Raw genomic sequence first — 21,165 nt, forward strand, 5'->3', positions numbered from 1 at the left:
CTGCTGGCTGAGGCCACTTACACCACACCAGTGCCTGTGGCTTCTGGCTGAGGCGACTTACACCACACCAGGGCCTGTGGCTGCTGGCTGAGGCGACTTACACCACACCAGTGCCTGTGGCTCTTGCTCAGGCCACTCACATCACACCAGGCCCTGCGCTTCTGGCCGAGGCCATCTTCACCAAACCAGGCCCTGTGCTGCTAGCTGATGCCACCTACACCACACCAGGGCCTGAGTGACCGGCTGGGGCCACTTACACCACATCAGGGCCTGTGGCTCTGGCTGAGGCCACTTACACCACACCAGGGCCTGTGGCTGCTGGCTGAGGCCAGTTACACCACACCAGAGCCTGTGGCTGCTGGCTGAAGCCACTTACACCACACCAGGGCCTTAGTTGCTATTGAGGCCACTTACACCACACCAGGGCCTGTGGCTGCTGGCTGAGGCCACCTACACCACACCAGGGCCTGTGGCTGCTGGCTGAGGCGACTTACACCACACCAGGGCCCTTTTGCTGCTGGCTGAGGCCACTTACACCACACCAGTGCCTGTGGCTTCTGGCTGAGGCGACTTGCACCACACCAGGGCCTGTGGCTGCTGGCTGAGGCCACTTACACCACACCAGGGCCTGTGGCTCTTGCTCAGGCCACTCACATCACACCAGGCCCTGCGCTTCTGGCTGAGGCCATCTTCACCAAACCAGGCCCTGTGGCTCTTGCTCAGGCCACTTACACCACACCAGGGCCTTATTTGCTATTGAGGCCACTTACACCACACCAGGGCCTGTGGCTCTGGCTTAGGCCACTTACACCACACCAGGGCCTGTGGCACTGGCTGAGGCCACTTAGACCACACCAGGGCCTGTGGCTGCTGGCTGAGGCCACTTAGACCACACCAGGGCCTGTGGCTGCTGGCTGAGGCCACTTACAACACACCAGGGCCTGTGGCTGCTGGCTGAGGCCACTTACACCAAACCAGGGCCTGTGGCTCTTGCTCAGGCCACTTACACCACACCAGGGCCTGTGGCTGCTGGCTGAGGCCACTTACAACACACCAGGGCCTGTGGCTGCTGGCTGAGGCCACTAACACCAAACCAGGGCCTGTGGCTCTTGCTCAGGCCACTTACACCACACCAGGGCCTGTGGCTGCTGGCTGAGGCCACCTACACCACACCAGGGCCTGTGGCTGCTGGCTGAGGCCACTTACACCACACCAGGGCCTGTGGCTCTTGCTCAGGCCACTTACACCACACCAGGGCCTGTGGCTGCTGGCTGAGGCCACTTACAACACACCAGGGCCTGTGGCTCTTGCTCAGGCCACTCATATCACACCAGGCCCTGTGCTTCTGGCCGAGGCCATCTTCACCAAACCAGGCCCTGTGCTGCTTGCTGTGGCCATGTACAATACACCAGGCCCTGTGCTGGTTCCTGAGGCCATCTTCAACAATCCAGGGCCTGTGCTGTTGGATAAATGCCAAACTGAGCCTTTGGGTTAGGGTATTATGCAAACATGCAGGTATGGTTATAGGATTGTCTTCGTAACTTCAGGTACTTGCCACCTCATCACTTGAATCCATAAATTGAGACATTGTGCTGGGGCCAGCAGCTTACGGCCATACCACCCTGAGCACGCCCGACCTCGTCTGATCTCGGAAGCTAAGCAGGGCTGGGCTTGGTTAGTACTTGGATGGGAGACTGCCTGGGAATACCTGGTGCTGTAAGCCTTTCATTTTCATGTCATTGAACCGCTTTTGATCCAGAGAAGGGGTGTATTAAAAGACCAAAAGCATCTGCCCATTAATGAGGGCTTATTAACGACATTGCTTTTGGCTCTTTTCCAATGTCTTGTGCTGCTAGCTGATGCAACCTACACCACACAAGGGCCTGAGTGACCGGCTGGGGCCACTTACACCACATCAGGGCCTGTGGCTCTGGCTGAGGCCACTTACACCACACCAGGGCCTGTGGCTGCTGGCTGAGGCCACTTACACCACACCAGGGCCTGTGGCTGCTGGCTGAGGCCACCTACACCACACCAGGGCATTAGTTGCTATTGAGGCCAATTACACCACACCAGGGTCTGTGGCTCTTGCTCAGGCCACTTACACCACACCAGGGCCTGTGGCACTGGCTGAGGCCACTTACACCACATCAGGGCCTGTGGCTGCTGGCTGAGGCCACTTAAACCACACCAGGGCCTGTGGCTGCTGGCTGAGGCCACTTGCACCACACCAGGACCTGTGGCTGCTGGCTGAGGCCACCTACACCACACCAGGGCCTGTGGCTGCTGACTGAGGCGACTTACACCACACCAGGGCCCTTTTGCTGCTGGCTGAGGCCACTTACACCACACCAGTGCCTGTGGCTTCTGGTTGAGGCGACTTACACCACACCAGGGCCTGTGGCTGCTGGCTGAGGCCACTTACACCACACCAGGGTCTGTGGCTCTTGCTCAGGCCACTCACATCACACCAGGCCCTGCGCTTCTGGCCGAGGCCATCTTCACCAAACCAGGCCCTGTGCTGCTTGCTGTGGCCATGTACAACACACCAGGCCCTGTGCTGGTTCCTGAGGCCATCTTCAACAATCCAGGGCCTGTGCTGTTGGATAAATGCCAAACTGAGCCTTTGGGTTAGGGTATTATGCAAACATGCAGGTATGGTTATAGGATTGTCTTCGTAACTTCAGGTATTTGCCACCTAATCACTTGAATCCATAAATTGAGACATTGTGCTGGGGCCAGCAGCTTACGGCCATACCACCCTGAGCACGCCCGACCTCGTCTGATCTCGGAAGCTAAGCAGGGCTGGGCTTGGTTAGTACTTGGATGGGAGACTGCCTGGGAATACCTGGTGCTGTAAGCCTTTCCTTTTCATGTCATTGAACCGCTTTTGATCCAGAGAAGGGGTGTATTAAAAGACCAAAAGCATCTGCCCATTAATGAGGGCACATTAACAACACTGCTTTTGGCTCTTTTCCAATGTCTTGTGCTGCTAGCTGATGCCACCTACACCACACCAGGGCCTGAGTGACCGGCTGGGGCCACTTACACCACACCAGTGCCTGTGGCTGCTGGCTGAGGCCACTTACACCACACCAGTGCCTGTGGCTTCTGGCTGAGGCCACTTACACCACACCAGGGCCTGTGGCTGCTGGCTGAGGCCACTTACACCACACCAGGGCCTGTGGCTCTTGCTCAGGCCACTCACATCACACCAGGCCCTGCGCTTCTGGCTGAGGCCATCTTCACCAAACCAGGCCCTGTGGCTCTTGCTCAGGCCACTTACACCACACCAGGGCCATATTTGCTATTGAGGCCACTTACACCACACCAGGGCCTGTGGCTCTGGCTTAGGCCACTTACACCACACCAGGGCCTGTGGCACTTGCTCAGGCCACTTACACCACACCAGGGCCTGTGGCTCTTGCTCAGGCCACTTACACCACACCAGGGCCTGTGGCACTGGCTGAGGCGACTTACACCACACCAGGGCCTGTGGCTGCTGGCTGAGGCCACTTACACCACACCAGGGCCTGTGGCTGCTGGCTGAGGCCACCTACACCCCACCAGGGCCTGTGGCTGCTGGCTGAGGCGACTTACACCACACCAGGGCCCTTTTGCTGCTGGCTGAGGCCACTTACACCACACCAGTGCCTGTGGCTTCTGGCTGAGGCGACTTACACCACACCAGGGCCTGTGGCTGCTGGCTGAGGCGACTTACACCACACCAGTGCCTGTGGCTCTTGCTCAGGCCACTCACATCACACCAGGCCCTGCGCTTCTGGCCGAGGCCATCTTCACCAAACCAGGCCCTGTGCTGCTAGCTGATGCCACCTACACCACACCAGGGCCTGAGTGACCGGCTGGGGCCACTTACACCACATCAGGGCCTGTGGCTCTGGCTGAGGCCACTTACACCACACCAGGGCCTGTGGCTGCTGGCTGAGGCCAGTTACACCACACCAGAGCCTGTGGCTGCTGGCTGAAGCCACTTACACCACACCAGGGCCTTAGTTGCTATTGAGGCCACTTACACCACACCAGGGCCTGTGGCTGCTGGCTGAGGCCACCTACACCACACCAGGGCCTGTGGCTGCTGGCTGAGGCGACTTACACCACACCAGGGCCCTTTTGCTGCTGGCTGAGGCCACTTACACCACACCAGTGCCTGTGGCTTCTGGCTGAGGCGACTTGCACCACACCAGGGCCTGTGGCTGCTGGCTGAGGCCACTTACACCACACCAAGGCCTGTGGCTCTTGCTCAGGCCACTCACATCACACCAGGCCCTGCGCTTCTGGCTGAGGCCATCTTCACCAAACCAGGCCCTGTGGCTCTTGCTCAGGCCACTTACACCACACCAGGGCCTTATTTGCTATTGAGGCCACTTACACCACACCAGGGCCTGTGGCTCTGGCTTAGGCCACTTACACCACACCAGGGCCTGTGGCACTGGCTGAGGCCACTTAGACCACACCAGGGCCTGTGGCTGCTGGCTGAGGCCACTAAGACCACACCAGGGCCTGTGGCTGCTGGCTGAGGCCACTTACAACACACCAGGGCCTGTGGCTGCTGGCTGAGGCCACTTACACCAAACCAGGGCCTGTGGCTCTTGCTCAGGCCACTTACACCACACCAGGGCCTGTGGCTGCTGGCTGAGGCCACTTACAACACACCAGGGCCTGTGGCTGCTGGCTGAGGCCACTTACACCAAACCAGGGCCTGTGGCTCTTGCTCAGGCCACTTACACCACACCAGGGCCTGTGGCTGCTGGCTGAGGCCACCTACACCACACCAGGGCCTGTGGCTGCTGGCTGAGGCCACTTACACCACACCAGGGCCTGTGGCTCTTGCTCAGGCCACTCACATCACACCAGGCCCTGCGCTTCTGGCCGAGGCCATCTTCACCAAACCAGGCCCTGTGCTGCTTGCTGTGGCCATGTACAACACACCAGGCCCTGTGCTGGTTCCTGAGGCCATCTTCAACAATCCAGGGCCTGTGCTGTTGGATAAATGCCAAACTGAGCCTTTGGGTTAGGGTATTATGCAAACATGCAGGTATGGTTATAGGATTGTCTTCGTAACTTCAGGTACTTGCCACCTAATCACTTGAATCCATAAATTGAGACATTGTGCTGGGGCCAGCAGCTTACGGCCATACCACCCTGAGCACGCCCGACCTCGTCTGATCTCGGAAGCTAAGCAGGGCTGGGCTTGGTTAGTACTTGGATGGGAGACTGCCTGGGAATACCTGGTGCTGTAAGCCTTTCATTTTCATGTCATTGAACCGCTTTTGATCCAGAGAAGGGGTGTATTAAAAGACCAAAAGCAGCTGCCCATTAATGAGGGCACATTAACGACACTGCTTTTGGCTCTTTTCCAATGTCTTGTGCTGCTAGCTGATGCCACCTACACCACACCAGGGCCTGAGTGACCGGCTGGGGCCACTTACACCACATCAGGGCCTGTGGCTCTGGCTGAGGCCACTTACACCACACCAGGGCCTGTGGCTGCTGGCTGAGGCCACCTACACCACACCAGGGCCTTAGTTGCTATTGAGGCCAATTACACCACACCAGGGCCTGTGGCTCTTGCTCAGGCCACTTACACCACACCAGGGCCTGTGGCACTGGCTGAGGCCACTTACACCACACCAGGGCCTGTGGCTGCTGGCTGAGGCCACTTACACCACACAAGGGCCTGTGGCTGCTGGCTGAGGCCAGTTACACCACACCAGGGCCTTAGTTGCTATTGAGGCCACTTACACCACACCAGGGCCTGTGGCTCTTGCTCAGGCCACTCACATCACACCAGGCCCTGCGCTTCTGGCCGAGGCCATCTTCACCAAACCTGGCCCTCTGCTGCTAGCTGTGGCCATGTACAACACACCAGGCCCTGTGCTGGTTCCTGAGGCCACTTACACCACACCAGTGCCTGTGGCTTCTGGCTGAGGCCACTTACACCACACCAGGGCCTGTGGCTATTGCTCAGGCCACTCACATCACACCAGGCCCTGCGCTTCTGGCCGAGGCCATCTTCACCAAACCAGGCCCTGTGGCTCTTGCTCAGGCCACTTACACCACACCAGGGCCTTATTTGCTATTGAGGCCACTTACACCACACCAGGGCCTGTGGCTCTGGCTTAGGTCACTTACACCACACCAGGGCCTGTGGCACTTGCTCAGGCCACTTACACCACACCAGGGCCTGTGGCTGCTGGCTGAGGCCACTTACACCACACCAGGGCCTGTGGCTCTTGCTCAGGCCACTCACATCACACCAGGCCCTGCGCTTCTGGCCGAGGCCATCTTCACCAAACCAGGCCCTGTGCTGCTTGCTGTGGCCATGTACAACACACCAGGCCCTGTGCTGGTTCCTGAGGCCATCTTCAACAATCCAGGGCCTGTGCTGTTGGATAAATGCCAAACTGAGCCTTTGGGTTAGGGTATTATGCAAACATGCAGGTATGGTTATAGGATTGTCTTCGTAACTTCAGGTACTTGCCACCTAATCACTTGAATCCATAAATTGAGACATTGTGCTGGGGCCAGCAGCTTACGGCCATACCACCCTGAGCACGCCCGACCTCGTCTGATCTCGGAAGCTAAGCAGGGCTGGGCTTGGTTAGTACTTGGATGGGAGACTGCCTGGGAATACCTGGTGCTGTAAGCCTTTCATTTTCATGTCATTGAACCGCTTTTGATCCAGAGAAGGGGTGTATTAAAAGACCAAAAGCAGCTCCCCATTAATGAGGGCACATTAACGACATTGCTTTTGGCTGTTTTCCAATGTCTTGTGCTGCTAGCTGATGCCACCTACACCACACCAGGGCCTGAGTGACCGGCTGGGGCCACTTACACCACATCAGGGCCTGTGGCTCTGGCTGAGGCCACTTACACCACACCAGGGCCTGTGGCTGCTGGCTGAGGCCAGTTACACCACACCAGGGCCTTAGTTGCTATTGAGGCCAATTACACCACACCAGGGTCTGTGGCTCTTGCTCAGGCCACTCACATCACACCAGGCCCTGCGCTTCTGGCCGAGGCCATCTTCACCAAACCTGGCCCTCTGCTGCTAGCTGTGGCCATGTACAACACACCAGGCCCTGTGCTGGTTCCTGAGGCCATCTTCAACAATCCAGGGCCTGTGCTGTTGGATAAATGCCAAACTAAGCCTTTGGGTTAGGGTATTATGCAAACATGCAGGTATGGTTATAGGATTGTCTTCGTAACTTCAGGTACTTGCCACCTAATCACTTGAATCCATAAATTGAGACATTGTGCTGGGGCCAGCAGCTTACGGCCATACCACCCTGAGCACGCCCGACCTCGTCTGATCTCGGAAGCTAAGCAGGGCTGGGCTTGGTTAGTACTCGGATGGGAGACTGCCTTGGAATACCTGGTGCTGTAAGCCTTTCATTTTCATGTCATTGAACCGCTTTTGATCCAGAGAAGGGGTGTATTAAAAGACCAAAAGCAGCTGCCCATTAATGAGGGCACATTAACGACATTGCTTTTGGCTCTTTTCCAATGTCTTGTGCTGCTAGCTGATGCCACCTACACCACACCAGGGCCTGAGTGACCGGCTGGGGCCACTTACACCACATCAGGGCCTGTGGCTCTGGCTGAGGCCACTTACACCACACCAGGGCCTGTGGCTGCTGGCTGAGGCCACCTACACCACACCAGGGCCTTAGTTGCTATTGAGGCCAATTACACCACACCAGGGCCTGTGGCTCTTGCTCAGGCCACTTACACCACACCAGGGCCTGTGGCACTGGCTGAGGCCACTTACACCACACCAGGGCCTGTGGCTGCTGGCTGAGGCCACTTACACCACACAAGGGCCTGTGGCTGCTGGCTGAGGCCAGTTACACCACACCAGGGCCTTAGTTGCTATTGAGGCCACTTACACCACACCAGGGCCTGTGGCTCTTGCTCAGGCCACTCACATCACACCAGGCCCTGCGCTTCTGGCCGAGGCCATCTTCACCAAACCTGGCCCTCTGCTGCTAGCTGTGGCCATGTACAACACACCAGGCCCTGTGCTGGTTCCTGAGGCCACTTACACCACACCAGTGCCTGTGGCTTCTGGCTGAGGCCACTTACACCACACCAGGGCCTGTGGCTCTTGCTCAGGCCACTCACATCACACCAGGCCCTGCGCTTCTGGCCGAGGCCATCTTCACCAAACCAGGCCCTGTGGCTCTTGCTCAGGCCACTTACACCACACCAGGGCCTTATTTGCTATTGAGGCCACTTACACCACACCAGGGCCTGTGGCTCTGGCTTAGGTCACTTACACCACACCAGGGCCTGTGGCACTTGCTCAGGCCACTTACACCACACCAGGGCCTGTGGCTGCTGGCTGAGGCCACTTACACCACACCAGGGCCTGTGGCTCTTGCTCAGGCCACTCACATCACACCAGGCCCTGCGCTTCTGGCCGAGGCCATCTTCACCAAACCAGGCCCTGTGCTGCTTGCTGTGGCCATGTACAACACACCAGGCCCTGTGCTGGTTCCTGAGGCCATCTTCAACAATCCAGGGCCTGTGCTGTTGGATAAATGCCAAACTGAGCCTTTGGGTTAGGGTATTATGCAAACATGCAGGTATGGTTATAGGATTGTCTTCGTAACTTCAGGTACTTGCCACCTAATCACTTGAATCCATAAATTGAGACATTGTGCTGGGGCCAGCAGCTTACGGCCATACCACCCTGAGCACGCCCGACCTCGTCTGATCTCGGAAGCTAAGCAGGGCTGGGCTTGGTTAGTACTTGGATGGGAGACTGCCTGGGAATACCTGGTGCTGTAAGCCTTTCATTTTCATGTCATTGAACCGCTTTTGATCCAGAGAAGGGGTGTATTAAAAGACCAAAAGCAGCTCCCCATTAATGAGGGCACATTAACGACATTGCTTTTGGCTGTTTTCCAATGTCTTGTGCTGCTAGCTGATGCCACCTACACCACACCAGGGCCTGAGTGACCGGCTGGGGCCACTTACACCACATCAGGGCCTGTGGCTCTGGCTGAGGCCACTTACACCACACCAGGGCCTGTGGCTGCTGGCTGAGGCCAGTTACACCACACCAGGGCCTTAGTTGCTATTGAGGCCAATTACACCACACCAGGGTCTGTGGCTCTTGCTCAGGCCACTTACACCACACCAGGGCCTGTGGCACTGGCTGAGGCCACTTACACCACACCAGGGCCTGTGGCTGCTGGCTGAGGCCACTTACACCACACAAGGGCCTGTGGCTGCTGGCTGAGGCCACCTACACCACACCAGGGCCTGTGGCTGCTGGCTGAGGCCACTTACAACACACCAGGGCCTGTGGCTCTTGCTCAGGCCACTCATATCACACCAGGCCCTGTGCTTCTGGCCGAGGCCATCTTCACCAAACCAGGCCCTGTGCTGCTTGCTGTGGCCATGTACAACACACCAGGCCCTGTGCTGGTTCCTGAGGCCATCTTCAACAATCCAGGGCCTGTGCTGTTGGATAAATGCCAAACTGAGCCTTTGGGTTAGGGTATTATGCAAACATGCAGGTATGGTTATAGGATTGTCTTCGTAACTTCAGGTACTTTCCACCTCATCACTTGAATCCATAAATTGAGACATTGTGCTGGGGCCAGCAGCTTACGGCCATACCACCCTGAGCACGCCCGACCTCGTCTGATCTCGGAAGCTAAGCAGGGCTGGGCTTGGTTAGTACTTGGATGGGGGAATACCTGGTGCTGTAAGCCTTTCATTTTCATGTCATTGAACCGCTTTTGATCCAGAGAAGGGGTGTATTAAAAGACCAAAAGCATCTGCCCATTAATGAGGGCACATTAACGACATTGCTTTTGGCTCTTTTCCAATGTCTTGTGCTGCTAGCTGATGCAACCTACACCACACAAGGGCCTGAGTGACCGGCTGGGGCCACTTACACCACATCAGGGCCTGTGGCTCTGGCTGAGGCCACTTACACCACACCAGGGCCTGTGGCTGCTGGCTGAGGCCACCTACACCACACCAGGGCATTAGTTGCTATTGAGGCCAATTACACCACACCAGGGTCTGTGGCTCTTGCTCAGGCCACTTACACCACACCAGGGCCTGTGGCACTGGCTGAGGCCACTTACACCACACCAGGGCCTGTGGCTGCTGGCTGAGGCCACTTACACCACACAAGGGCCTGTGGCTGCTGGCTGAGGCCACCTACACCACACCAGGGCCTGTGGCTGCTGGCTGAGACCACTTACACCACACCAGGGCCTGTGGCTCTTGCTCAGGCCACTTACACCACACCAGGGCCTGTGGCTCTTGCTCAGGCCACTTACACCACACCAGGGCCTGTGGCTCTTGCTCAGGCCACTTACACCACACCAGGGCCTGTGGCTCTTGCTCAGGCCACTCATATCACGCCAGGCCCTGTGCTTCTGGCCGAGGCCATCTTCACCAAACCAGGCCCTGTGCTGCTTGCTGTGGCCATGTACAACACACCAGGCCCTGTGCTGGTTCCAGAGGCCATCTTCAACAATCCAGGGCCTGTGCTGTTGGATAAATGCCAAACTGAGCCTTTGGGTTAGGGTATTATGCAAACATGCAGGTATGGTTATAGGATTGTCTTCGTAACTTCAGGTACTTGCCACCTAATCACTTGAATCCATAAATTGAGACATTGTGCTGGGGCCAGCATCTTACGGCCATACCACCCTGAGCACGCCCGACCTCGTCTGATCTCGGAAGCTAAGCAGGGCTGGGCTTGGTTAGTACTTGGATGGGAGACTGCCTGGGAATACCTGGTGCTGTAAGCCTTTCATTTTCATGTCATTGAACCGCTTTTGATCCAGAGAAGGGGTGTATTAAAAGACCAAAAGCAGCTCCCCATTAATGAGGGCACATTAACGACATTGCTTTTGGCTGTTTTCCAATGTCTTGTGCTGCTAGCTGATGCCACCTACACCACACCAGGGCCTGAGTGACCGGCTGGGGCCACTTACACCACATCAGGGCCTGTGGCTGCTGGCTGAGGCCACTTACACCACACCAGGGCCTGTGGCTGCTGGCTGAGGCCACCTACACCACACCAGGGCCTTAGTTGCTATTGAGGCCAATTACACCACACCAGGGCCTGTGGCACTTGCTCAGGCCACTTACACCACACCAGGGCCTGTGGCTTCTGGCTGAGGCCACCTACACCACACCAGGGCCTGTGGCTGCTGGCTGAGGCCACTTACAACACACCAGGGCCTGTGGCTCTTGCTCAGGCCACTTACACCACACCAGGGCCTGTGGCTCTTGCTCAGGCCACTTACACCACATCAGGGCCTGTGGCTCTGGCTGAGGCCACTTACACCACACCAGGGCCTGTGGCTGCTGGCTGAGGCCACTTACACCACACCAGGGCCTGTGGCTGCTGGCTGAGGCCACCTACACCACACCAGGGCATTAGTTGCTATTGAGGCCAATTACACCACACCAGGGTCTGTGGCTCTTGCTCAGGCCACTTACACCACACCAGGGCCTGTGGCACTGGCTGAGGCCACTTACACCACACCAGGGCCTGTGGCTGCTGGCTGAGGCCACTTACACCACACCAGGGCCTGTGGCTGCTGGCTGAGGCCACGTACACCACACCAGGGCCTGTGGCTGCTGGCTGAGGCCACCTACACCACACCAGGGCCTGTGGCTGCTGACTGAGGCGACTTACACCACACCAGGGCCCTTTTGCTGCTGGCTGAGGCCACTTACACCACACCAGTGCCTGTGGCTTCTGGCTGAGGCGACTTACACCACACTAGGGCCTGTGGCTGCTGGCTGAGGCCACTTACACCACACCAGGGCCTGTGGCTCTTGCTCAGGCCACTCACATCACACCAGGCCCTGCGCTTCTGGCCGAGGCCATCTTCACCAAACCAGGCCCTGTGCTGCTTGCTGTGGCCATGTACAACACACCAGGCCCTGTGCTGGTTCCTGAGGCCATCTTCAACAATCCAGGGCCTGTGCTGTTGGATAAATGCCAAACTGAGCCTTTGGGTTAGGGTATTATGCAAACATGCAGGTATGGTTATAGGATTGTCTTCGTAACTTCAGGTACTTGCCACCTAATCACTTGAATCCATAAATTGAGACATTGTGCTGGGGCCAGCAGCTTACGGCCATACCACCCTGAGCACGCCCGACCTCGTCTGATCTCGGAAGCTAAGCAGGGCTGGGCTTGGTTAGTACTTGGATGGGAGACTGCCTGGGAATACCTGGTGCTGTAAGCCTTTCCTTTTCATGTCATTGAACCGCTTTTGATCCAGAGAAGGGGTGTATTAAAAGACCAAAAGCATCTGCCCATTAATGAGGGCACATTAACAACACTGCTTTTGGCTCTTTTCCAATGTCTTGTGCTGCTAGCTGATGCCACCTACACCACACCAGGGCCTGAGTGACCGGCTGGGGCCACTTACACCACATCAGGGCCTGTGGCTCTGGCTGAGGCCACTTACACCACACCAGGGCCTGTGGCTGCTGGCTGAGGCCAGTTACACCACACCAGAGCCTGTGGCTGCTGGCTGAAGCCACTTACACCACACCAGGGCCTGTGGCTTCTGGCTGAGGCGACTTACACCACACCAGGGCCTGTGGCTGCTGGCTGAGGCCACTTACACCACACCAGGGCCTGTGGCTCTTGCTCAGGCCACTCACATCACACCAGGCCCTGCGCTTCTGGCTGAGGCCATCTTCACCAAACCAGGCCCTGTGGCTCTTGCTCAGGCCACTTACACCACACCAGGGCCTTATTTGCTATTGAGGCCACTTACACCACACCAGGGCCTGTGGCTCTGGCTTAGGCCACTTACACCACACCAGGGCCTGTGGCACTTGCTCAGGCCACTTACACCACACCAGGGCCTGTGGCTCTTGCTCAGGCCACTTACACCACACCAGGGCCTGTGGCACTGGCTGAGGCCACTTAGACCACACCAGGGCCTGTGGCTGCTGGCTGAGGCCACTTACAACACACCAGGGCCTGTGGCTGCTGGCTGAGGCCACTTACACCAAACCAGGGCCTGTGGCTCTTGCTCAGGCCACTTACACCACACCAGGGCCTGTGGCTGCTGGCTGAGGCCACCTACACCACACCAGGGCCTGTGGCTGCTGGCTGAGGCCAGTTACACCACACCAGGGCCTTAGTTGCTATTGAGGCCAATTACACCACACCAGGGTCTGTGGCTCTTGCTCAGGCCACTCACATCACACCAGGCCCTGCGCTTCTGGCCGAGGCCATCTTCACCAAACCTGGCCCTCTGCTGCTAGCTGTGGCCATGTACAACACACCAGGCCCTGTGCTGGTTCCTGAGGCCATCTTCAACAATCCAGGGCCTGTGCTGTTGGATAAATGCCAAACTAAGCCTTTGGGTTAGGGTATTATGCAAACATGCAGGTATGGTTATAGGATTGTCTTCGTAACTTCAGGTACTTGCCACCTAATCACTTGAATCCATAAATTGAGACATTGTGCTGGGGCCAGCAGCTTACGGCCATACCACCCTGAGCACGCCCGACCTCGTCTGATCTCGGAAGCTAAGCAGGGCTGGGCTTGGTTAGTACTCGGATGGGAGACTGCCTTGGAATACCTGGTGCTGTAAGCCTTTCATTTTCATGTCATTGAACCGCTTTTGATCCAGAGAAGGGGTGTATTAAAAGACCAAAAGCAGCTGCCCATTAATGAGGGCACATTAACGACATTGCTTTTGGCTCTTTTCCAATGTCTTGTGCTGCTAGCTGATGCCACCTACACCACACCAGGGCCTGAGTGACCGGCTGGGGCCACTTACACCACATCAGGGCCTGTGGCTCTGGCTGAGGCCACTTACACCACACCAGGGCCTGTGGCTGCTGGCTGAGGCCACCTACACCACACCAGGGCCTTAGTTGCTATTGAGGCCAATTACACCACACCAGGGTCTGTGGCTCTTGCTCAGGCCACTTACACCACACCAGGGCCTGTGGCACTGGCTGAGGCCACTTACACCACACCAGGGCCTGTGGCTGCTGGCTGAGGCCACTTACACCACACAAGGGCCTGTGGCTGCTGGCTGAGGCCACCTACACCACACCAGGGCCTGTGGCTGCTGGCTGAGGCCACTTACAACACACCAGGGCCTGTGGCTCTTGCTCAGGCCACTCATATCACACCAGGCCCTGTGCTTCTGGCCGAGGCCATCTTCACCAAACCAGGCCCTGTGCTGCTTGCTGTGGCCATGTACAACACACCAGGCCCTGTGCTGGTTCCTGAGGCCATCTTCAACAATCCAGGGCCTGTGCTGTTGGATAAATGCCAAACTGAGCCTTTGGGTTAGGGTATTATGCAAACATGCAGGTATGGTTATAGGATTGTCTTCGTAACTTCAGGTACTTTCCACCTCATCACTTGAATCCATAAATTGAGACATTGTGCTGGGGCCAGCAGCTTACGGCCATACCACCCTGAGCACGCCCGACCTCGTCTGATCTCGGAAGCTAAGCAGGGCTGGGCTTGGTTAGTACTTGGATGGGAGACTGCCTGGGAATACCTGGTTCTGTAAGCCTTTCATTTTCATGTCATTGAACCGCTTTTGATCCAGAGAAGGGGTGTATTAAAAGACCAAAAGCAGCTGCCCATTAATGAGGGCACATTAACGACATTGCTTTTGGCTCTTTTCCAATGTCTTGTGCTGCTAGCTGATGCCACCTACACCACACCAGGGCCTGAGTGACCGGCTGGGGCCACTTACACCACATCAGGGCCTGTGGCTCTGGCTGAGGCCACTTACACCACACCAGGGCCTGTGGCTGCTGGCTGAGGCCACCTACACCACACCAGGGCCTTAGTTGCTATTGAGGCCAATTACACCACACCAGGGCCTGTGGCTCTTGCTCAGGCCACTTACACCACACCAGGGCCTGTGGCACTGGCTGAGGCCACTTACACCACACCAGGGCCTGTGGCTGCTGGCTGAGGCCACTTACACCACACAAGGGCCTGTGGCTGCTGGCTGAGGCCAGTTACACCACACCAGGGCCTTAGTTGCTATTGAGGCCACTTACACCACACCAGGGCCTGTGGCTCTTGCTCAGGCCACTCACATCACACCAGGCCCTGCGCTTCTGGCCGAGGCCATCTTCACCAAACCTGGCCCTCTGCTGCTAGCTGTGGCCATGTACAACACACCAGGCCCTGTGCTGGTTCCTGAGGCCACTTACACCACACCAGTGCCTGTGGCTTCTGGCTGAGGCCACTTACACCACACCAGGGCCTGTGGCTCTTGCTCAGGCCACTCACATCACACCAGGCCCTGCGCTTCTGGCCGAGGCCATCTTCACCAAACCAGGCCCTGTGGCTCTTGCTCAGGCCACTTACACCACACCAGGGCCTTATTTGCTATTGAGGCCACTTACACCACACCAGGGCCTGTGGCTCTGGCTTAGGTCACTTACACCACACCAGGGCCTGTGGCACTTGCTCAGGCCACTTACACCACACCAGGGCCTGTGGCTGCTGGCTGAGGCCACTTACACCACACCAGGGCCTGTGGCTCTTGCTCAGGCCACTCACATCACACCAGGCCCTGCGCTTCTGGCCGAGGCCATCTTCACCAAACCAGGCCCTGTGCTGCTTGCTGTGGCCATGTACAACACACCAGGCCCTGTGCTGGTTCCTGAGGCCATCTTCAACAATCCAGGGCCTGTGCTGTTGGATAAATGCCAAACTGAGCCTTTGGGTTAGGGTATTATGCAAACATGCAGGTATGGTTATAGGATTGTCTTCGTAACTTCAGGTACTTGCCACCTAATCACTTGAATCCATAAATTGAGACATTGTGCTGGGGCCAGCAGCTTACGGCCATACCACCCTGAGCACGCCCGACCTCGTCTGATCTCGGAAGCTAAGCAGGGCTGGGCTTGGTTAGTACTTGGATGGGAGACTGCCTGGGAATACCTGGTGCTGTAAGCCTTTCATTTTCATGTCATTGAACCGCTTTTGATCCAGAGAAGGGGTGTATTAAAAGACCAAAAGCAGCTCCCCATTAATGAGGGCACATTAACGACATTGCTTTTGGCTGTTTTCCAATGTCTTGTGCTGCTAGCTGATGCCACCTACACCACACCAGGGCCTGAGTGACCGGCTGGGGCCACTTACACCACATCAGGGCCTGTGGCTCTGGCTGAGGCCACTTACACCACACCAGGGCCTGTGGCTGCTGGCTGAGGCCAGTTACACCACACCAGGGCCTTAGTTGCTATTGAGGCCAATTACACCACACCAGGGTCTGTGGCTCTTGCTCAGGCCACTCACATCACACCAGGCCCTGCGCTTCTGGCCGAGGCCATCTTCACCAAACCTGGCCCTCTGCTGCTAGCTGTGGCCATGTACAACACACCAGGCCCTGTGCTGGTTCCTGAGGCCATCTTCAACAATCCAGGGCCTGTGCTGTTGGATAAATGCCAAACTAAGCCTTTGGGTTAGGGTATTATGCAAACATGCAGGTATGGTTATAGGATTGTCTTCGTAACTTCAGGTACTTGCCACCTAATCACTTGAATCCATAAATTGAGACATTGTGCTGGGGCCAGCAGCTTACGGCCATACCACCCTGAGCACGCCCGACCTCGTCTGATCTCGGAAGCTAAGCAGGGCTGGGCTTGGTTAGTACTCGGATGGGAGACTACCTTGGAATACCTGGTGCTGTAAGCCTTTCATTTTCATGTCATTGAACCGCTTTTGATCCAGAGAAGGGGTGTATTAAAAGACCAAAAGCAGCTGCCCATTAATGAGGGCACATTAACGACATTGCTTTTGGCTCTTTTCCAATGTCTTGTGCTGCTAGCTGATGCCACCTACACCACACCAGGGCCTGAGTGACCGGCTGGGGCCACTTACACCACATCAGGGCCTGTGGCTCTGGCTGAGGCCACTTACACCACACCAGGGCCTGTGGCTGCTGGCTGAGGCCACCTACACCACACCAGGGCCTTAGTTGCTATTGAGGCCAATTACACCACACCAGGGTCTGTGGCTCTTGCTCAGGCCACTTACACCACACCAGGGCCTGTGGCACTGGCTGAGGCCACTTACACCACACCAGGGCCTGTGGCTGCTGGCTGAGGCCACTTACACCACACAAGGGCCTGTGGCTGCTGGCTGAGGCCACCTACACCACACCAGGGCCTGTGGCTGCTGGCTGAGGCCACTTACAACACACCAGGGCCTGTGGCTCTTGCTCAGGCCACTCATATCACACCAGGCCCTGTGCTTCTGGCCGAGGCCATCTTCACCAAACCAGGCCCTGTGCTGCTTGCTGTGGCCATGTACAACACACCAGGCCCTGTGCTGGTTCCTGAGGCCATCTTCAACAATCCAGGGCCTGTGCTGTTGGATAAATGCCAAACTGAGCCTTTGGGTTAGGGTATTATGCAAACATGCAGGTATGGTTATAGGATTGTCTTCGTAACTTCAGGTACTTTCCACCTCATCACTTGAATCCATAAATTGAGACATTGTGCTGGGGCCAGCAGCTTACGGCCATACCACCCTGAGCACGCCCGACCTCGTCTGATCTCGGAAGCTAAGCAGGGCTGGGCTTGGTTAGTACTTGGATGGGGGAATACCTGGTGCTGTAAGCCTTTCATTTTCATGTCATTGAACCGCTTTTGATCCAGAGAAGGGGTGTATTAAAAGACCAAAAGCATCTGCCCATTAATGAGGGCACATTAACGACATTGCTTTTGGCTCTTTTCCAATGTCTTGTGCTGCTAGCTGATGCAACCTACACCACACAAGGGCCTGAGTGACCGGCTGGGGCCACTTACACCACATCAGGGCCTGTGGCTCTGGCTGAGGCCACTTACACCACACCAGGGCCTGTGGCTGCTGGCTGAGGCCACCTACACCACACCAGGGCATTAGTTGCTATTGAGGCCAATTACACCACACCAGGGTCTGTGGCTCTTGCTCAGGCCACTTACACCACACCAGGGCCTGTGGCACTGGCTGAGGCCACTTACACCACACCAGGGCCTGTGGCTGCTGGCTGAGGCCACTTACACCACACAAGGGCCTGTGGCTGCTGGCTGAGGCCACCTACACCACACCAGGGCCTGTGGCTGCTGGCTGAGACCACTTACACCACACCAGGGCCTGTGGCTCTTGCTCAGGCCACTTACACCACACCAGGGCCTGTGGCTCTTGCTCAGGCCACTTACACCACACCAGGGCCTGTGGCTCTTGCTCAGGCCACTTACACCACACCAGGGCCTGTGGCTCTTGCTCAGGCCACTCATATCACGCCAGGCCCTGTGCTTCTGGCCGAGGCCATCTTCACCAAACCAGGCCCTGTGCTGCTTGCTGTGGCCATGTACAACACACCAGGCCCTGTGCTGGTTCCAGAGGCCATCTTCAACAATCCAGGGCCTGTGCTGTTGGATAAATGCCAAACTGAGCCTTTGGGTTAGGGTATTATGCAAACATGCAGGTATGGTTATAGGATTGTCTTCGTAACTTCAGGTACTTGCCACCTAATCACTTGAATCCATAAATTGAGACATTGTGCTGGGGCCAGCATCTTACGGCCATACCACCCTGAGCACGCCCGACCTCGTCTGATCTCGGAAGCTAAGCAGGGCTGGGCTTGGTTAGTACTTGGATGGGAGACTGCCTGGGAATACCTGGTGCTGTAAGCCTTTCATTTTCATGTCATTGAACCGCTTTTGATCCAGAGAAGGGGTGTATTAAAAGACCAAAAGCAGCTCCCCATTAATGAGGGCACATTAACGACATTGCTTTTGGCTGTTTTCCAATGTCTTGTGCTGCTAGCTGATGCCACCTACACCACACCAGGGCCTGAGTGACCGGCTGGGGCCACTTACACCACATCAGGGCCTGTGGCTGCTGGCTGAGGCCACTTACACCACACCAGGGCCTGTGGCTGCTGGCTGAGGCCACCTACACCACACCAGGGCCTTAGTTGCTATTGAGGCCAATTACACCACACCAGGGCCTGTGGCACTTGCTCAGGCCACTTACACCACACCAGGGCCTGTGGCTTCTGGCTGAGGCCACCTACACCACACCAGGGCCTGTGGCTGCTGGCTGAGGCCACTTACAACACACCAGGGCCTGTGGCTCTTGCTCAGGCCACTTACACCACACCAGGGCCTGTGGCTCTTGCTCAGGCCACTTACACCACATCAGGGCCTGTGGCTCTGGCTGAGGCCACTTACACCACACCAGGGCCTGTGGCTGCTGGCTGAGGCCACTTACACCACACCAGGGCCTGTGGCTGCTGGCTGAGGCCACCTACACCACACCAGGGCATTAGTTGCTATTGAGGCCAATTACACCACACCAGGGTCTGTGGCTCTTGCTCAGGCCACTTACACCACACCAGGGCCTGTGGCACTGGCTGAGGCCACTTACACCACACCAGGGCCTGTGGCTGCTGGCTGAGGCCACTTACACCACACCAGGGCCTGTGGCTGCTGGCTGAGGCCACGTACACCACACCAGGGCCTGTGGCTGCTGGCTGAGGCCACCTACACCACACCAGGGCCTGTGGCTGCTGACTGAGGCGACTTACACCACACCAGGGCCCTTTTGCTGCTGGCTGAGGCCACTTACACCACACCAGTGCCTGTGGCTTCTGGCTGAGGCGACTTACACCACACTAGGGCCTGTGGCTGCTGGCTGAGGCCACTTACACCACACCAGGGCCTGTGGCTCTTGCTCAGGCCACTCACATCACACCAGGCCCTGCGCTTCTGGCCGAGGCCATCTTCACCAAACCAGGCCCTGTGCTGCTTGCTGTGGCCATGTACAACACACCAGGCCCTGTGCTGGTTCCTGAGGCCATCTTCAACAATCCAGGGCCTGTGCTGTTGGATAAATGCCAAACTGAGCCTTTGGGTTAGGGTATTATGCAAACATGCAGGTATGGTTATAGGATTGTCTTCGTAACTTCAGGTACTTGCCACCTAATCACTTGAATCCATAAATTGAGACATTGTGCTGGGGCCAGCAGCTTACGGCCATACCACCCTGAGCACGCCCGACCTCGTCTGATCTCGGAAGCTAAGCAGGGCTGGGCTTGGTTAGTACTTGGATGGGAGACTGCCTGGGAATACCTGGTGCTGTAAGCCTTTCCTTTTCATGTCATTGAACCGCTTTTGATCCAGAGAAGGGGTGTATTAAAAGACCAAAAGCATCTGCCCATTAATGAGGGCACATTAACAACACTGCTTTTGGCTCTTTTCCAATGTCTTGTGCTGCTAGCTGATGCCACCTACACCACACCAGGGCCTGAGTGACCGGCTGGGGCCACTTACACCACATCAGGGCCTGTGGCTCTGGCTGAGGCCACTTACACCACACCAGGGCCTGTGGCTGCTGGCTGAGGCCAGTTACACCACACCAGAGCCTGTGGCTGCTGGCTGAAGCCACTTACACCACACCAGGGCCTGTGGCTTCTGGCTGAGGCGACTTACACCACACCAGGGCCTGTGGCTGCTGGCTGAGGCCACTTACACCACACCAGGGCCTGTGGCTCTTGCTCAGGCCACTCACATCACACCAGGCCCTGCGCTTCTGGCTGAGGCCATCTTCACCAAACCAGGCCCTGTGGCTCTTGCTCAGGCCACTTACACCACACCAGGGCCTTATTTGCTATTGAGGCCACTTACACCACACCAGGGCCTGTGGCTCTGGCTTAGGCCACTTACACCACACCAGGGCCTGTGGCACTTGCTCAGGCCACTTACACCACACCAGGGCCTGTGGCTCTTGCTCAGGCCACTTACACCACACCAGGGCCTGTGGCACTGGCTGAGGCCACTTAGACCACACCAGGGCCTGTGGCTGCTGGCTGAGGCCACTTACAACACACCAGGGCCTGTGGCTGCTGGCTGAGGCCACTTACACCAAACCAGGGCCTGTGGCTCTTGCTCAGGCCACTTACACCACACCAGGGCCTGTGGCTGCTGGCTGAGGCCACCTACACCACACCAGGGCCTGTGGCTGCTGGCTGAGGCCAGTTACACCACACCAGGGCCTTAGTTGCTATTGAGGCCAATTACACCACACCAGGGTCTGTGGCTCTTGCTCAGGCCACTCACATCACACCAGGCCCTGCGCTTCTGGCCGAGGCCATCTTC

General features: G+C 57.1%; 10 non-coding genes and 6 pseudogenes across 10 annotated transcripts; all 16 read left to right on the forward strand.

Annotated features, from left to right (window-relative positions):
* Nucleotides 1-1,604: 1,604 nt before the first annotated feature.
* LOC146637123 (5S ribosomal RNA) lies at nucleotides 1,605-1,723 on the forward strand. Its single transcript, XR_014905755.1, has one exon. It is a non-coding gene; the product is annotated as a 5S ribosomal RNA (ribosomal RNA).
* A 1,021-nt stretch (nucleotides 1,724-2,744) lies between these two features.
* On the forward strand, nucleotides 2,745-2,863 carry LOC146637124 (5S ribosomal RNA). Its single transcript, XR_014905756.1, has one exon. It is a non-coding gene; the product is annotated as a 5S ribosomal RNA (ribosomal RNA).
* A 2,282-nt stretch (nucleotides 2,864-5,145) lies between these two features.
* LOC146637125 (5S ribosomal RNA) lies at nucleotides 5,146-5,264 on the forward strand. Its single transcript, XR_014905757.1, has one exon. It is a non-coding gene; the product is annotated as a 5S ribosomal RNA (ribosomal RNA).
* A 1,287-nt stretch (nucleotides 5,265-6,551) lies between these two features.
* On the forward strand, nucleotides 6,552-6,670 carry LOC146637126 (5S ribosomal RNA). The gene has a single exon (XR_014905758.1). It is a non-coding gene; the product is annotated as a 5S ribosomal RNA (ribosomal RNA).
* A 622-nt stretch (nucleotides 6,671-7,292) lies between these two features.
* On the forward strand, nucleotides 7,293-7,411 carry LOC146637127 (5S ribosomal RNA; annotated as a pseudogene).
* A 1,287-nt stretch (nucleotides 7,412-8,698) lies between these two features.
* On the forward strand, nucleotides 8,699-8,817 carry LOC146637128 (5S ribosomal RNA). Its single transcript, XR_014905759.1, has one exon. It is a non-coding gene; the product is annotated as a 5S ribosomal RNA (ribosomal RNA).
* Nucleotides 8,818-9,637: 820 nt separating this feature from the next.
* Nucleotides 9,638-9,746, forward strand: LOC146637129 (5S ribosomal RNA; annotated as a pseudogene).
* A 937-nt stretch (nucleotides 9,747-10,683) lies between these two features.
* On the forward strand, nucleotides 10,684-10,802 carry LOC146637130 (5S ribosomal RNA). Its single transcript, XR_014905605.1, has one exon. It is a non-coding gene; the product is annotated as a 5S ribosomal RNA (ribosomal RNA).
* Nucleotides 10,803-12,138: 1,336 nt separating this feature from the next.
* Nucleotides 12,139-12,257, forward strand: LOC146637131 (5S ribosomal RNA). The gene has a single exon (XR_014905761.1). It is a non-coding gene; the product is annotated as a 5S ribosomal RNA (ribosomal RNA).
* A 1,252-nt stretch (nucleotides 12,258-13,509) lies between these two features.
* Nucleotides 13,510-13,628, forward strand: LOC146637132 (5S ribosomal RNA; annotated as a pseudogene).
* An 820-nt stretch (nucleotides 13,629-14,448) lies between these two features.
* On the forward strand, nucleotides 14,449-14,567 carry LOC146637133 (5S ribosomal RNA; annotated as a pseudogene).
* A 1,287-nt stretch (nucleotides 14,568-15,854) lies between these two features.
* LOC146637134 (5S ribosomal RNA) lies at nucleotides 15,855-15,973 on the forward strand. Its single transcript, XR_014905762.1, has one exon. It is a non-coding gene; the product is annotated as a 5S ribosomal RNA (ribosomal RNA).
* A 622-nt stretch (nucleotides 15,974-16,595) lies between these two features.
* On the forward strand, nucleotides 16,596-16,714 carry LOC146637135 (5S ribosomal RNA; annotated as a pseudogene).
* An 820-nt stretch (nucleotides 16,715-17,534) lies between these two features.
* LOC146637136 (5S ribosomal RNA) lies at nucleotides 17,535-17,643 on the forward strand (annotated as a pseudogene).
* A 937-nt stretch (nucleotides 17,644-18,580) lies between these two features.
* Nucleotides 18,581-18,699, forward strand: LOC146637137 (5S ribosomal RNA). The gene has a single exon (XR_014905607.1). It is a non-coding gene; the product is annotated as a 5S ribosomal RNA (ribosomal RNA).
* A 1,336-nt stretch (nucleotides 18,700-20,035) lies between these two features.
* LOC146637138 (5S ribosomal RNA) lies at nucleotides 20,036-20,154 on the forward strand. Its single transcript, XR_014905763.1, has one exon. It is a non-coding gene; the product is annotated as a 5S ribosomal RNA (ribosomal RNA).
* The last annotated feature ends 1,011 nt before the right edge of the window (nucleotides 20,155-21,165 follow it).

This window comes from Diplotaxodon limnothrissa, linkage group LG3 (assembly GCF_057381915.1).
Source record: "Diplotaxodon limnothrissa isolate DT_005_m linkage group LG3, D_limnothrissa_male_GT1.1, whole genome shotgun sequence".
Lineage (NCBI taxonomy): Eukaryota > Metazoa > Chordata > Actinopteri > Cichliformes > Cichlidae > Diplotaxodon > Diplotaxodon limnothrissa.